Consider the following 13,411-nt stretch of genomic DNA (forward strand, 5'->3'; position numbering starts at 1 on the left):
TTGTCCTTGCTGCCTTGTCCACGGTCCCTCGGATGCTCCATCCTTCACCGGACCCGAAGCCATCAACCTGAGTCACATGTGTCACCTGCAGTCCTGCACAACTCAAGTACACATATCAAATAACAAGGGTAAACCTAACTTAAACCCTTTGCCCAAACACCAAAACACATGGTCCCACGAACCATTGTGATTGCAGATTCTTTAATGGAAGTCGCTTATGCAATAAGTATATATATATTAATGTGAAGAATGCAATGAATGAATTATGATAAGGATAATGAGGATAGGACATGTTTTCTTATGAAGCTAATTGGATGGGTATGAAAATATATGGTAACAGTACGGGATGGGTACTCCGGGATGTGTTCCGGGGAGGGTCCTTCCAAACCTGACTGATACAGTAATTTATGATTGATGCTGTAATTTTTTTTATGCTAGCTACGACTATACGACTGTATGTTCTCTAGGAGGCACCTCTAGGATCATGGGACTGATTGACTAGCTCAAGATGTGGTTATCACTTTGTGACATATCCACCCTTATTAGTTAGACAGGCTCTTTTATTTATTGCTTTATTCCTTGCACATTAATTTAGTTCATGTTCTATGATTATTAGTTACTGCTCTTACTTTTTATGGATGTCATACCTTCATATTGAGATGTTCTTGCTGGGTCTGTAGACTCATGATGCCTACATTTCAGGTGAGGACGTTTCCCAGGATATGATGGAAGGTAGGCGTACGGAGTAGGCGAGCAAGCGAGATGGATGCACGACATACTGTCCGGACATCTTAAGAGTGCAGCGAAGACTTGCTTTTTTTTATGTGCCTTTCTTATTGTATGAGGGGTTGTATTTGTTGGTGCGGTTAGCACTAACGATCTAACTCAGGTTAAGTTAGGTTTGTCGTTATCTAACACTCTGACCGAGTGTGCAAGCGAAGTCCAGACAGATCGACGGGCTGACCGGATGTCTGGGACGAAATTCAAGCGGGTCGACGGGTTGACCGGACGCTTGGCAAGAAGTCCAAATGGGTCAACGGGCTGATCAGACATTTGGCACGAAGTCCAAGCGAGTCGAAGGGTTGACCGAACACTTGGCACGAAGTCCAGCTAGGTCGACAGGCTGACCGGATAGCTGGCGAGAAGTCTAGACGGGTCGAAGGGCTGACCGGACGTTTGGCAGGTGAGTAAAGGTAAGTCACTGGAAGGGAGTGACTGTGAGGACGCGTTCCCGGGAAGGGAACATTAGGCGTCGATCCGGCTTAGATCCATTTCGGATATCTAAGTCGAGATCGTGACTAGATTCTGGTCTTGGAAAGATGGAATCTAAGTCATACTTTTTATATTGAACTTATAAACTGTGCTAACACTTTGTTTTGTAGGATATACATTATCTATTTGCCTCGGACTAACCTTATCTTGTAGGAAAGATGTTCCCTGGAGAAAGGTTGTCCGTGAGCTCGGAGGTCTGGGCGCCCGGAGGCGAATTCTATCCTGATCGCGGCGTCAACATGTGGAGCTCTCTAGTTGGACCTGCTACGTCACACCAGGGCGCCCGGAAGGGATCTGGGGTGCCCAGAGCCTCATATAAAAGAAGGGGCAGGGGTGGAGCTTGAACAACCACTTTGAATTGAAGAACTCACTCTCCTGTGCTCCTGCGACGCTGCAAAGCTCTGACAAACGCACTGCTTCTTTCTTTTAAGTCTCTTATTTTGTCGGTATTGCTTTAATTCTTTCATTAGCACTTGCTGTACTCAGTTTGTAATATCCTTCGAACTGCTAGTGAATTGCCCATCGAAAGCACCCTCGTGTGAGGGCCTTGGAGTAGGAGTCACCAAAAGCTCCGAACCAAGTAAATCCTTGCGTTCTCTTTGGCTTGTTCTTTTCTTTTCCGCTGTGTTTACTCTTATCGAAATTTTTTTGTAATCGATATTCACCCCCCTCTATCGAACGTCTACGATCCAACAAGTGGTATCAGAGCAGGTACCGCTCTAATTTGGTGCAACCACCAATCAGACAAGGGGGTGATTTGTTCTTAAATTTTTTTATTTTTTTTCGGATTTCAGTTTTTTGAAAAATTCCAAACTGGTATTATTACCTTTTTGGAAATCTCCTTCCGTCACAATTAAATCTAAATTGGTGCAACATCAATTTAGTTATTTTTATTTAATTTCTCCCACACTACTAATCCAAGACCAAGTCTTGGAACCTCTGTTCTTTGTTTTTTTTTTGCAGATTAAAATGTCACAGATCGAGGGTTTCAGCACAGTGTGACCTCCCCTTTTCAATGGAGATGATTTCTCATACTGAAAGAAGCGGATGGAAGTATATCTCAAGACCGATTTTGACCCGTGGCTGAGCGTCACAAAAGCTTACACACCACCAGTTGATAGCTCCGGCGATCTACTGGATCCTGAAAAATGGACATCAGATATAAAGAAAAAGGCATCGACGGAGAACAAAGCAATCAACACTTTGCAATGCGGACTAACAAGGGAAGAACTGAACTGGGTAGGACCGCACCGGAACGCTAAAGAACTGTGGGACAAACTGATCGAGCTGCATGAAGGAACCAGCGACACAAAAGTAACAAAAAGGGACTTATTACTAAATAAAATATTTAATATAAAAATGCAGGAAGGAGAAACAGCGAGTCAGCTGCACGCGAGGATCAAGGATATCCTCAACGGGCTCCACGCAATAGGCCACCAGATGGACAACAGAGACCTTATCAGGTATGCGTTAAACACATTTCCACGTAATAGTTTGTGGGCATCCATAGTGGATGCCTACAAAATTTCTAAGAATTTAACTAAGCTTAAATTAGATGAACTATTTTGTGAATTAGAATTACATGAGCAGACTAACACTGGGGCTGAGAAAGGTATTGCCTTATATGCAGGTTCCTCCAAGAAGAACAAGGATGAACTTGAAGAAGACTCTGACCAGAGCTCTGAAGATGAAGAACACCTGGTGAACCTGCTAAGGAAGATGTTCACCAGGAGGAAGAGAAGCTTCAGCAAGAAAGATATACAAAAGATCAGTTTGCCAGCCGATTCGAGGAACGTGACATGCTTCGAATGCAACAAAAAGGGGCACTACAAAAACGAGTGCCCAAGACTGAAGATCGACAAACCGAAGCCGACCAAAAAGAAGGCCCTCAAAGCGACATGGGGCGACTCCTCCTCGGACGAATCAGAAGTAGAAGATCAGAAGCACCAGAGCCACCTCGTGTTGATGGCTCACGAAGCAGAGTCGGAAGACGAATCGGAAGACGGGTCCGAACCCGAATCGAGCCACGAATCCGTACTCGTTTCCGAAGGTTCCGAAGAGGTATTTCTAACTTTAAATCGAAAGTTTTTAAAAATTATTTCTTGCTTAAATAATAAGTTAATTAAATTAGAAAATGAAAATAAATTGCTCCTCGAGGAAAATCAAACCCTCAAGGAACAAGTTGTAAATAATATACTAACTCAAGATCTAACACTTGAGGAAGAGAATTCATCATTAAAATTAGAAATTAATAATTTAAAAAATATATTAGAAAAATTTACGACCAGATCAAAAAATTTAGACTAAATCCTAAATAATCAAAAAGCATGTTATAATAAAACCGGACTCGGATATAAGTCGAACTCAAATAAAACTTTTAAATCATTAATAACCCAATGCAAACTAACGAATAAAGCCTGGGTTCCGAAAGCGTGTTTAACCACGCAAATAGGACCTAACCAATATTATATCCCTAAAGATAAAATATATTACGTAAAGTCAAATAAACCAAATCAAAAACCAAAATACAAACTGATATATGTTAGGTTTCATGGGTTCCCGATAAGGAAAGGAAGGGAGAGGATCAAACAAAAAAGATAGGTTAATATTGGCCGGGATATCCTCAAAGGAGGTAGGTTAATATCGATCGAGACATACTTTTAGGAAAGAGGACCAATATTGGCCAGGCTATACCTCCAAAGGAGGTAGGTTCGCATCGACCGAAATATGCTTCCCAGAAGGAAGATTCATATCAAGTGGCATATACCTCAAAGGAGGTAGGCTAATATCGGCCGGGCTATACCTCCAAAGGAGGTAGGTTTGCATCGACCGAAATATGCTTCCGAGGAGGAAGATCCATATCAATTGGCATATACCTCAAAGGAGGTAGGCTAATATCGGCCGGGATATACCTCTAAAGAAGGTAGGTTCGCATCGACCGAAATATACTTCCCAGGAGGAAGATTCACATCAATTGGCATGTACCTCAAAGGAGGTAGGCCAATATCGGACGGGATATACCTCCAAAGAAGGTAGGTTCGCATCGACCAAAATATACTTCCCAGGAGGAAGATTCATATCAAGTGACATATACCTCAAAGGAAGTAGGCAAATATCGGCCGGTATATACCTCCAAAGAGGGTAGGTTTGTATCGACCGAAATATACTTTCTAGGAGGAAGATTCATATCAAGTGGCATATACCTCAAAGGAGGTAGGCTAATATCGGCCGGGATATACCTCCAAAGAAGGTAGGTTTGTATCGATCGAAATATACTTCTCAGGAGGAAGATTCACATCAATTGGCATGCACCTCAAAGGAGGTAGGCTAATATCGACCGGGATATACCTCCAAAGAGGGTAGGTTTGTATCGACCGAAATATACTTCCTAGGAGGAAGATTCATATCAAGTGGCATATACCTCAAAAGAGGTAGGCTAATATCGGCCGGGATATACCTCTAAAGAAGGTAGGTTTGTATTGACCGAAACATGTTTCCCAGGAGGGAAACCCATATCAATTGGCATATACCTCAAAGGAGATAGGTCAATATCAGCCGGGATATACCTCCAAAGAAGGTAAGTTCGCATCGACCGAAATATGCTTCCTAGAAGGAAAGCCGAGACCGGCCGATTGACCAATACCTGGGAAAGATACTTGATAAAATATAGCCTAGGGCTAGTTAGGATCAGTAACATAGAAGGTTGCCTCATTAACTAAACCTAATCATGATTAACTTCAATCGATATAATGAATATTGGTACATTGAGTTATCTGCAGCAGGAGGGGTGAAACGATAATTAATGAAGATATCTGCAATATGTAACTATACGACAGGAATTATATATTTTGGCAGGAAATGTGTTTTTAGATTGTTTTGCAGGTGCTAAATGACAAAGAAGGTACATCTGGGGTACAAGAAAGATTCCTTAAAAAGTCATTCACCACAAGTACATGACTTACGTCATCTCATAACAAACTCTAACAAACCGGGGTCTACTTCATGACTACGGAGGTTATATGAAGTGGTATAAAAGGGGGAATCCTCTCCGTTGGCAAGGTGAGTTCACATCATTGCGCACATTCATAACCCTAATTGCCAGCTACTGTTCATCTGCTTCTTCCTCCCTCTTCCACACCGAGAGAGATCACTGACTTGAGCGTCGGAGGACCTAGCCAGGGATTCCCACCCCGGTCTTAGGTCACTAACGATAGTGTTGGTTGGTCTCTTGTGCGCAGGAAATCTGGGAGGCTCCCAATTTGTGTGTCTCTTTGATTGGGTTTCTCTCTCGTCATCGGATCTTTGCACAAGGAAGGCATTCAGTAACCCTATTTTCCCCGATCCGCTTTGGGTTTCTCGGATCGAGGTTTTCCAGGCTTTTTTCTCCATCAACAGTGGGTTTCTTCTTCCGGATCTCCATCTTGCCTAGCTTCTCAGACAGGATCAAATTTGGCGTCGTCTGTGGGAAATTCTCCTGAATCTGAGACTACAGGATGGAAGAGGCCAGAAAATCAAACCTACTCACCATCAGTCATGAGGACTTGGATTTCCTCATCAATTCTCACGTACAGAAAGCCTTACAACAACAGCAACAACAACTTCAAGCCCACACTGGAGCCACTCTACCAACAACTTATAATCTAGCAATCTCAACTATGAGCATCGAAAAGGAAAGGAACCGGAAGAGAAGGAACATGCGTATTTTCCTCCAGCTGCTGTTTCTCCGACAAGGCATCCACGAGCCTTCCTTCGCACTCCCATGGAGCAAGGGGGTAGGAGGCCCGTGTTCCAAGAATCCTCTGGCAAAGCACCAGATAGAGAAAAGCGTAAGATCAAGATGATAAATAGCGATAGCTCACCAGAGAAAGTCATCTCCCCATTCTCTCATAATGTACTGGATGATCCGCTCCCTAAGCGGTATAAAAATCTTCAGATCGGTGAGTACACTGGAACAACAGATCCAGAAAATCATTTGTTGAAATTCAAAAACGTAGCATTATTACAACAATTCTCTGATGGAGTGAAGTGTCGGATGTTTCTTACTACCCTTGGAGGAGCCGCACAGTGTTGGTTCAAGAGACTGCCAGAGAAGTCTATTCGAAAATTCAAAGACTTCAAGAAAGTTTTTCTACACCATTTTTCCAGCAACAAGAGGTATCATAAGACTCCTTGGAGTCTATTTTCAATTAAGCAAGCATCCAAAGAATCCATCCGAGCATACATCAAAAGGTTCAATCAGGTAGCTATTGATGTATCTAATGCTACCACTAAAATATTAGTAAGCGCTTTCTCTCAGGGTTTAAATGATAACGATTTCTTTAAAGATTTAGTAAGAAATCCTCCTGCTAATTTTGATTCATTGATTGAGCGAGTCACCGAATTCATTAATGTGGAAGAAGCTCAATCTGCTCAAAGGAAGGAGGGTGTTACCTCTTCTTCTATCTAGATTAAGGAGAAAACTCCGGCCCCTGTCCCTCCACCCAGGGGACCCAGAGAAACTCATCCACCTCATCGACAACCAGAATATCGTCCACAAGCCGTACAACACGTGGAGATACAGCCAGAGGCACCGAGAAGATGGTGCACTTATCATAAAACTAGCAGTCATCATACTGAAGATTGTTTTGTTTTTAAAAATAAACGAGCTAATAGGGAGCGTTATCAGAGGCAAAACTATTATCGGCAGCAGTATCCCAGGCAGCAAAGCCCACTCAAATTGGAATATCGCCTAATCGAGCCTCGGCAGGAGGCATTACCAGCCCCGGCCGGTACAAGCCAAGTGTCAGAAAAAGCACCTTCTAAAGCTATGACGACTCGGCAGGAGGAAAACAGGAGTAATGCTGCTCGAGGCAATATCAATATGATTACGGGAAGACCCACTGATGGGGATTCTAATAGGGCCAGAAAAGCACATGCCCGAAGGCTGGAAATTCATGCCGTGGGGTGTAGCAGAGAACGAGCGGCCGGTCCCGAGATAAATTTTGGGCCTAGAGATCTCGAGGGGGTAGAAATACCCCATGACGACGCCCTAATTATAAAAGCCGTGATAGCCAACTACACCATTTCTCGTACCTTCATAGATACGGGAAGTTCTGTCAATATTATATTCAAGAAGGCTTTCGATCAACTACAAATTGACCCAAGTGAACTTCAACAGATAGTCACTCCTCTATATGGATTCACAGGCAATGAAGTATAACCGTTAGGTCAAATAAAGTTGGACATATCTCTGGGAGAGGAGCCTCTGATGAGAACAAGAAGATCTTATTTCATGGTAGTAGACGCGCCATCCTCTTACAATGTGATACTGGGTCGACCTGCCTTAAACGAGTTTAGGGCGGTCATTTCTACTTTTTCTCAGAAAATTAAATTTCCTGTAGATGACCAAGTTGGGGAGGTGCGAGGTGATCAGAAGACAGCCCGAAAATGTTATGTAGAGATAATTCGGGCTGAAGCTAACACTGCCCGAAAGATTCAAAGAATGGAAGTTAACGTCATTCAAGAGAAGCTGCCTGTTTTGGTTTATGAAGAAAAGGAAGAAGTTCAGATCCAGACCGGTCGACCTGAAGCTACTACATATATTGCGGCTGATCTTGATCCTACTCTGAAAGATGAACTGGTACAATGCCTGAAGAAGAATAATGATGTGTTTGCCTGGACGCCCAAAGAAGTCTCGAGCGTTTCTCCGACAGTCATGGAGCATGCCTTACATGTCTTCCCAGATGCCCGCCCGGTTATGCAAAGAAAGAGGAATTTTAGCGCGGAACAGAATCAAATCATCAAAGAAGAAATAACTAAACTTATGGAGGCTGGTTATATCCGGGAGGTATAATTCCCTAGCTGGTTAGCTAATGTGGTGTTAGTCTCTAAGCCAGGAAACAAATGGCGAGTGTGCATTGATTTCCGAGATCTCAACAAAGCTTGCCCAAAAGATTATTATCCATTACCCAGGATCGATCAATTGGTGGACTCCACTGTTGGATGCGAGTACATCTCTATGCCAAACGCTTATCAAGGCTATCATCAGGTTCTCTTAGCTAAAGAAGATCAAGAAAATGTTAGTTTTATAACATATGAAGGTACTTATTGTTATAATGTTATGCCCTTCAGACTGAAAAATGCAGGAGCAACTTATCAAAGGCTTATGAATAAGGTCTTCCAGAAGCAGATTGGAAGAAATATGGAAGTATATGTTGATGATATCTTAATTAAGTCTCTTCAAGCTGCTGATCTGTGCAGGGATGTAGAGGAGACCTGCAAGACATTGAGACAATATGGGCTCAAGTTAAATCCGAGCAAATGTTTATTCGGCGCGAAAGGAGGGAAATTCCTGGGATATATGGTGTCCGAACGGGGAATAGAGGCCAACCCGAGCAAGGTCAAGGCACTTCAGAACATGGAGTCACCGCGTAACATGAGAGAAGCTCAAAAATTGACCGGCCGGATTACAGCCTTGTCTAGGTTTATTTCCAGATCGGCCAATCGTAGTTTTCATTTCTTTAAAATACTCAGAAAAGCCAATAAATTTCAGTGGAATGAGGAATGTGATAATGCTTTCCAAGAGTTGAAAGATTATTTGTCTACTCTCCCTGTATTAGCTAAGCCTATAGTAGGAGAGACTCTTTGGGTATATTTGTCTGCTAATGAAAGCGCTGTAGGCTCTGTATTAGTCAGACAAGAAGGAAAAGAGCAACAACTTGTATATTTTTCTAGTCATTTATTAAAGGGAGCTGAGTGTAGATATACTACACTAGAGAAATTGGCTTATGCACTAGTCTTGACCGCTCGAAGGTTGCGCCCATATTTCTTAGCGCATGAGATTATTGTATTAACCAACAGTACTCTTGGACGGGTGTTACTTAACCCAGAGGCATCAGGTCGGCTGATCAAATGGACAACTGAACTTGGAGAATATGACATTCAATATCAACCTCGCTCGGCCATCAAAGCACAAGCTTTAGCAGACTTCATTATAGAAGTTCAAGGCCCTGAAGAAGAAAACATTTGGAAAGTTTATGTAAATGGCTCCTCAACTAGACAAGGTAGTAGAATTGGTGTTCTTCTTATATCTTCAAGGGAAGACAGACTTCAACTCTTTATCAGATTGAATTATAGAGCTACTAACAATGAAACAGAATATGAAGCCTTGATAGCAGGATTGCAAGTCGCTCAGCATATAGGAGCAGCTCGAGTTCTTATCTATTCTGATTCTCAATTGGCAGCCCAACAACTATCAGGTAATTTTGAAATTAATAATGACAGACTCCGGTTATATGCTGAGGCGTTTGATAAGTTGAAATCTCAGTTTCAAGAAGTAAATATACAAAAGATTCCTCGATCTGAGAATCAGGTAGCAGATGAATTGGCTAAGCTGGCCTCTGCTATAGTACCATGGAGTCTAGATCGGCCCGTAGAACAAACTTTGTTAATATCCTGTATTGAAAGACAGGCTGAAGCAGAAATTCAAGGTGACTGGAGGGCTCAAATGATATTGTATTTACAGCAAGGTATTCTTCCAAGTAATATAGAACATGCAAGGGTATTTAAGAAGAGAGCTGCTCAGTATACTATGGTAGGAGAGCAGTTATATAAAAGAGCTTTTTCTAGACCATTGCTCAAGTGTAGTGGTACAGAAGATATACAATTTATTTTATAGGAGGTTCATCAAGGTTCATGTGGTAGTCATCTAGGGGGGAGATCCTTGGCCCGTAAAATCTTATTAGCGGGGTATTTTTTGCCTACTCTACATGAAGACGCCAACAAATTGGTAAGAACTTGCAGGTCTTGCCAGAAACAACAAAATATTTCGCATCATCCCACACAGTTGTTGAAAACCTCTATAGTCTCATGTCCCTTTGATCAATGGGGTATGGACATAGTAGGTCCATTTCCTATGGCAGCTGCACAAAGAAGATTCTTATTGGTAGCAGTAGATTATTTTTCCAAATGGGTAGAAGCAGAACCACTCGCCCGGATTACTGAAGATGCGGTTATTAAATTTCTGTGGAAAAATATCTTATGTAGATTTGGCATTCTTCATAAATTAGTCTCTAATAATGGAAGGCAATTTCAAGGGGATAGAATTCTAGCTTGGTGTGAAAGTTATGGTATTACTCAAGCTTTTACCTCTGTGGCTTATCCGCAAAGTAATGATCAAGTGGAAGTAACTAATAGAGAAATTATAAGAGGTTTAAAAACCAAACTGGATCATGTCGGAGGTAGCTGGGTAGATGAATTACCTAGCGTTCTCTGGGCATATCGTAATACACCTCGAGAAGCTACAGGAATCACCCCTTTTCAATTAGTTTATGGGGGAGAAGCAATAGTTCCCATTGAGGTAGGAATAGAATCTGATAGAAGGCAATTATATGATGCAGACAATGAAGGTCGACGACTCATGGAGCTGGATTTGATAGAGGAAATCAGAGATAAAGCTGCTGCTCGTCTCGTATCATATCGACAAAGAATGAGGCAAAATTACAACAAAAGGGTCATACCCAGATTTTTCCAAGTAGGAGATTTAGTATGGAAACGTATTAAACCTGTCGGGGATGTTAGTAAGTTGGCACCGCAATGGGGTGGACCCTACAAAGTGGTGGAAAAGCTCGCATCAGGCTCATACTATATCCAAGATGCTGAAGGAATAATTCTGGAACGTCCTTGGAGTGCAAATCATTTACAACCTTACCGGATTTAACAAAGATCATGCTACTTGAAAAATATGTCAAAGGGAATAAATCATAGTTATCTGAAGTAAGTTTCCAATGAAAAGAAGACAAGTATTCTTACAGTTTATGTACTCCATTTTCAATAAATGCAATGCAAGGCGAATACCGCCACAAAAACAAATGTGGCTCATACAGATTGACCAGTATTGGTAGAACTTTTATAATCTATGTTCAAGCAATCAACAGTGGGGAATCTTAAAGGTTTATTTGGCCCCCCCTGAAGAATCCAGAAATTTTAATTATCATAAGGTCAGTGCAATCATAATTTTACAATAAAACATGGTCGATCGGGAAATCTCATGAAGTAACTCGGACGAGTTTTCATGGGAGGAACCGGAGACTTTAAACCATCACGGAGCATGGTCGATCGGGAAATCTCATGAATTAACTCGGACGAGTATTCATGGGAGGACCCGAAGACCTTAAACCATCACAGAACATGGTCGATCGGGAAATCTCATGAAGTAACTCGAATGGGTATTCATGGGAGGAACCGGAGACTTTAATCCATCACAGAACATGGTTGATCGGGAAATCTCATGAAGTAACTCGGACGAGTATTCATGGGAGGAACTAGAGACCTTAAACCATCACAGAACATGGTCGATCGGAAAATCTCATGAAGTAACTTGGACGAGTATTCATGGGAAGAACCGGAGACCTTAAACCATCACAGAACATGGTCGATCGAGAAATCTCATGAAGTAACTCGGACGAGTATTCATGGGAAGAACCGGAGACCTTAAACCATCACAGAACATGGTCGATCGGGAAATCTCATGAAGTAACTCGGACGAGTATTCATGGGAGGAACCGGAAACCTTAAACCATCACAAAATATGGTCGATCGGGAAATCTCATGAAGTAACTCGGATGAGTATTCATGGGAGGAACTGGAGACTTTAAACCATCACAGAATATGGTCGATCGGGAAATCTCATGAAGTAACTTGGACGAGTATTCATGGGAGGAACCGGAGACTTTAAACCATCACAGAACATGGTCGATCGGGAAATCTCATGAAGTAACTCGGATGGGTCTTCATGGGAGGAACCGGAGACTTTAAACCATCACAGAATATGGTCGATCGGGAAATCTCATGAAGTAACTCGGACGGGTCTTCATGGGAGGAACTGGAGACTTTAAACCATCACATAACATGGTCGATTCGGAAATCTCATGAAGTAACTCGGACGGGTATTCATGGGAGGAATCGGAGACTTTAAACCATCACAGAACATGGTCGATCGGGAAATCTCATGAAGTAACTCGGACGAGTCTTCATGGGAGGAACCAGAGACTTTAAACCATCACGGAGCATAGTCAATCGGGAAATCTCATGAAGTAACTCGGACGGGTCTTCATGGGAGGAACCGGAGACTTTAAACCATCATGAAACATAATTAATTAGGAAATCTCACGACTTCAAAGCCTAATCAACCGGGATTACATTGGCATGAAGCCAAGATTCAAGGGGGATTTTATTTATATGACACATTATTCATCTGGAAGCCCATTCGTATGGAAATCTTTATTTAAAAATCACCCGGAGTATTATACTCTGCTCGGAACTCAGGAGTTTTATACAGTGCTTTATCTAAGACCATTCGGGATTATTTATTCTTTTAGAAATATGGAGCACACTGGATGTTATCTGCAGAAAGATTCATCAAGACAAAGCTTAACTTCAAAAGATGAGCAAGGAATTCTAGAATAAAGCTTATACTTAATGTTCAGAAGCATTTCAAAAGAAGCATTTTCAAACCAGCACAATAGAAAAACAGTTAAGTATCAAAAATTTCTTATACGTCGCAATCACTTAATTACTAGGTTTTGGTTACATTTCTTTTCATTACTAATTTTTCATTTACAAGTCTTTTATGAACAATCTCTTTAGACATTTGGAAAAGGACCTTTTAAATCTGCGGGTAGTTCTTCGTTAAGCCTGCGACGATTTATGAAAGAAAGGGGAGGTTCCTTGGGTAAATAGTCACCCTCTCTTAATTGTTGAAGAACTCCCGATACAGAATGATTTAAAGCACCCACTATCATGCGGACAAATTCTTGGGCAAATACTGAAGACTTTAAATAAGCCTGACGCCACTCTTCCCATCGACTCTTCTCCTGCTCCTTATAACTTTGAAAATCAGCCTACAGTTTTGTGTTTTGGTCTTTTAAAGCATCCTTTTCTAATTTAAGTTGTTCCAATTCCTTCTAGAGTAGTGATAATTCAGCATCTTGAGCTTTCCTTTGTTCTTGTTCCTGTAGGATAGTGAAATCATGAGAGGCTAGGTCTTGAGCTTGGTCAGAAAGACAGGTATTATGAAGCTTCTCTACTTTGTCTAAAATAAGACTTTTCTGAGAAGCATCTAAGAGAGCTTTCTCTTTCAAAGCAATTTCCAGTCAAAGAC

Source organism: Zingiber officinale, chromosome 10A (genome assembly GCF_018446385.1).
Source record: "Zingiber officinale cultivar Zhangliang chromosome 10A, Zo_v1.1, whole genome shotgun sequence".
Lineage (NCBI taxonomy): Eukaryota > Viridiplantae > Streptophyta > Magnoliopsida > Zingiberales > Zingiberaceae > Zingiber > Zingiber officinale.